Source organism: Microcaecilia unicolor, chromosome 3 (genome assembly GCF_901765095.1).
Source record: "Microcaecilia unicolor chromosome 3, aMicUni1.1, whole genome shotgun sequence".
Lineage (NCBI taxonomy): Eukaryota > Metazoa > Chordata > Amphibia > Gymnophiona > Siphonopidae > Microcaecilia > Microcaecilia unicolor.
This window is the reverse complement of record NC_044033.1, coordinates 334,054,789-334,059,566: the sequence shown is the minus strand read 5'-3', so window position 1 is coordinate 334,059,566 and position 4,778 is coordinate 334,054,789.

Here is a 4,778-nt window from a genome sequence, read left to right as displayed (position 1 = left end):
ACAAGGTCATGGAGATAACTAGAAGTCTTAAGCAGTCCTATTCACGAGGTCACCTTATTTGGGTTAAGTCCTGACTCCACCCTCAGACCACCCGCAAAATAACCATTTTTCTGTTTTGTGGTTAGTGCTGATATTCATCGGCACTAGCTGATTGGATGCCACTGGATATCAGCGTATATCGCCACCCAAGTGATTTAAAGGGCTAAGAGCTGTTTCTGGCCATTCAGACCACTTTGAATACAGACCTCAGACGTTTATGGGATTTGCTAAATGTGCTTATATGACATTTTCAAGGTCACTAGTTTTGCACATTTCATACCTTGGGCTAGATAAGAATTCAGCTGAGCAGTTTCTCCTCTGTTTACCTGGACAGTGTGTGGTTGATACTCAGCAGGGTGGTATCTGCATAAAGATAAGCAAATGACTTATCTGACTGCTTTGATGCTTTATTTCAATCACACTATCCATTTAAATAGGACTGATGAATATATAGTCCTAAACTTAAATGGAATAAATTTGACCATAAAGGGGATGAATATCTCTACTCTCCAGTTGAATTTATGCTAAGCCCTGGGAAGAATTCTGTCATCATCTCCTTTTACACATATAACTCAGAAAAAAATATTTTGATATCTAACCTAAGGTTTCAGTTTGCTAGCTCCAAATTAAAAAAAAAAAAGGCTAATGTGGTTAAACTGGAAGTTAACTGCTTAAATGATTTTGAATATCTACCTCTGTGTGTTTTGGTAATGGCAATTAATGTATTTACAGAGCCTGATTTATAACTGTAAACCCTCAGATCATGATTAAATTCCTAGCATCCCATTGAATACTGTTAGGCAAATGTAAAATCCCAAGATCTCCCTTATCTAAAGATCCTTCATTAAGCTACAAATCAAATTGACAGTTCAAGTCAGAGACCAAATGAATCATAAGTGTGCCTCCAATAGGAGCTAAGCCATTGTGCTACTTACAAGTAACTATGAATTCAAGTGGGAAACGTTGTATAGGACAGTGGTTTTGTGACTGTTAAATGTCTCATTGTAATAATTCCCCCAATCATGATGTTTCCATCCTTGTGGTATCCTGGATTTTAAGCTTCCATATTTCATTGGTGGAAACTGGCCCTGAGTGGTCTTCCACTGGATATAGCAAAATATCAGAATCAGAACCAGAGTTGCTGCCATCTTTCAGGTTGTGAATCAGATTTTCTTATGAAACAAACACCTGTCTGTCCTACTCTACAACTGTGGTATGAGTGAGGAAGTTTCAGAGGTCTTGGATAATAAAATAATGTGCAGAAAAAGTCATATTATGACCAAGTATTTTCAAAATGCAGACGAGTACTGTAAATCTGTGCAATGACACACAGGAGGTTGAGGAAAGACCGCACAAGTTTCATTCTGATGTTTGCATAGATCTCTGTATTATTAGCTGTGATTCAGCAGCAGGTGAGAATACTTTTAAATCTTAACAGAGTTCTGCTCCTCAAAGATTCAGACTCAAGGGATGTCTTTGCCAGATATGTGTGCTTGATATTAAATATACGTATATGGGGGGGGGGGGGGGGTTGCTTTTTGCTTTTTTTAATATAGAAATTGCACATTCATTAACCAATAATATTTTAATTATATAGAAAGTCTTAGTAAGAAGAAAATAATTATAATCAGTGATTCCGTACACACATTTACTATCAATTGTACTTTTCCTCTTTTTTTGTTGCACTTTTCTTCCTTTACATATTCCTTCGTGTTTTTATAAAGTAGAGTGCTTGTCATCCTACATAATAATTCTCACCACCAACGTTCTAATGTGGGACTGCCTGTGTCCGTGGCTCCTGGAGTTGCTGAGCTAGGCTCCGTAGCCAGGATGATGTCACTAACAGCTGATTCCCAGGCAGGGGTAGGAGTAGGGAAACAAGCATGTTTCCCTACTCCTCCCCCTGCCTGGGAATCAGCTGTCAGTGTGCCGCTCCCTGCCACTTCGGAGCAAGTGGCAGGGAGCGGCACATCAAAAAACTACAAGCGCGGCACCACAGAACCCCCCCTCGGCGCATCACCCCTCCCCCCGAAGCACATCAACACCCCCCTCCGGCGCACCAAACCCCATCGCCACCCACAGATGCCAGTAGTAATGCTATCCGACCGCTGCTGCTTCTCCTGTTGAGCAGCAGCGGCCGCTACAAAAAGAAAAGAAGCGATAAATGTTTTTAAACCCAGCCCAAATCATTCGCAAATGCCTGAGTCTTACAACGCAGTCTCTGCAGCCGCTCCTCCTCTCGCCTCCACGTCACTGCCCCTGGAGTAAGACCCTGGAGGAGTGCAGTGACGTGACAGGCGAGAGGAGGAGCGGCTGCAGAGACTGCGTTGTAAGACTCTGGCATTTGCGAATGATTGGGCTGGGTTTAAAAACATTTATCGCTTCTTTTCTTTTTGTAGTGGCTGCTGCTGCTCAACAGGAGAAGCAGCAGCGGCCGGACAGCGTTACTACTGGCATTGGCGGGTAGTGATGGGGTTTGATGCGCCAGGGGTTGGGGGAGGGGGTATTTGATGTGCTTGGGGGGGAGAGGGGTTTGATGTGCCGGGTGGGATTGGGTGATGCGCTGGGGGGAGGGGAGGGTCACTGGATATGGGTAGCTGGAGGGGGAGGGAAGGGTCACTGGACATGGGTAGCTGCAGGGGGGGCAGGGGGAGAGGAGGGTCCTTGGACATGGATGGCTGGAGGCGGGGCAGGGGAGAGGGAGGTGGGGAGGGGGTCCTGAGACCAGAGAGAAGGGGTGGGGAGGGGGGCCCTGCAAGAGGGGGGTGGGGGCACACACTCACTCACTGTCTCTCACATACACTCTCTCTGACACACTCCCTCTGACACACTCCCTGTCTATCACACTCTATCTCTCTGTCACACACACACAGTCTCACACACACAGACACTCTGTCTCTCACACACTCTCTGTCACACAAACACACACACACGCTGTCTCTGTCTCTCTCTCATTCTCTCTATGACACACACACTCCATCTCTCACACACACTCTCTCTCAAACATACACACTCTGAGGAAAACCTTGCTAGCGCCCGTTTCATTTGTGTCAGAAACGGGCCTTTTTTTTACTAATATTTATTATTTTAAACAAAAGAAAACTTCATGATGGATAAAACAATAATCTTGACAACTACAGGTAGAAATCAAAACTTTCCTGCCAAAACTACTACTACTACTACTATTAAACATTTCTATAGTGCTACTAGACTTACGCAGCGCTGTACAAATTAACATGAAAAGACAGTCCCTGCTCAACAGAGCTTACAATCTAAATTGGACAGACGAACAGACAGCTAGGGGTGGGGAAATTGCCGTGGTAGGGGTGATAAGTGAGGGTGTTGAGTAAGAGAGTCATGGTTAGGAGTCGAAAGCAGTAGCAAAGAGGTGGGCTTTAAGCCTAGACTTGAAGACAGCCTGACGTACTGGCTCAGGGAGTCTATTCCAGGCATAGGGAGCAGCGAGATAGAAGGAACGGAGCCGGGAGTTAGCAGTGGGGGAGAAGGGGGACGACAGGAGACATTTACCAAAAATGTCCAAAACAAAATCTAAATTTCCAGAGGGTGGAGGTAGGAAAAGATATGTTCGTGACTTGTGTCTGTCTGGCCTGGAGCAAGACTAAGAAGGCTGTGGCCATGGGTTTGCTATTGACCAGATATGTGGTAAGTCAGGTTCAGATCTGTTCACTGGAGGCCTCTATTCTTTGAATGGCTCACTCATGAATAAAATGTGGTAATCCCTTAGCCTGCATCAAATTGGTGTGAGACCCCTCTTACAACATCATTATGGTACAGGCAACCACAGCATTGTAATCTTTGATGTCATTGGTATCTGCATAGGTGCATGTTTAGCAAATAGAAGGCTACTTTTACAAGCTGCATAGATTTGCCATGTGCCGAGGCCCCTTTTACTGTAGTGGGTAAAAGGCAAAAAAAAAGGCTGTGTAGTAAGTACACACTTGCAGTGCAGCCATTTTTGGGGGAAGCCCTTACTACCTCCTATCGGGTGGCAGAGTTGGTGGTGGGAGGCGGGGCTGGTGGTTGGGAGGCGGGGATAGTGCTGGGCAGACTTATATACGGTCTGTGCCCTGAAGAGGACAGGTACAAATCAAAGTAGGGTATACACAAAAAATAGCACATATGAGTTTATCTTGTTGGGCAGACTGGATGGACCGTGCAGGTCTTTTTCTGCCGTCATCTACTATGTTACTAGCCAGCTTATAATCGAAAGTGATCGCCGGCCATCTTCCGACACAAATCGGGAGATGGCCGGCGATTTCTTAAAAGCGGCAAAATCGGTATAATCGAAAGCAGCATTTTTGACAGCATCGCCGCTTTCCCGTTGCTTCGCCGGCGAAAGTTCAAGGGGGCGTGTTGGTAGATTAGCGAAGGCGGGACATGGGCGGGCATGGGCGTGGCTACCAGATGGCCGGCTTTCGCCGATAATGAAAAAAAAAAGCGGCGTTAAGCAGTATTTCGCCGGGTTTACTTGGTCCTTTTATTTTCACGACCAAGCCTCAAAAAGGTGCCCCAACTGACCAGATGACCACTGGAGGAAATGGGGGATGACCTCCCCATACTCCCCCAGTGGTCACCAACCCCCTTCCAGACTTAAAAAATAAAACTAAAAACCTTTTTTGCCAGCCTGTATGCCAGCCTCAAATGCCGTACCCACCTCCATGACAGCAGAATGAGTTGTATCCTCCGACAGCCTTTCCCTGGTTGTGATGTGGCTCTCG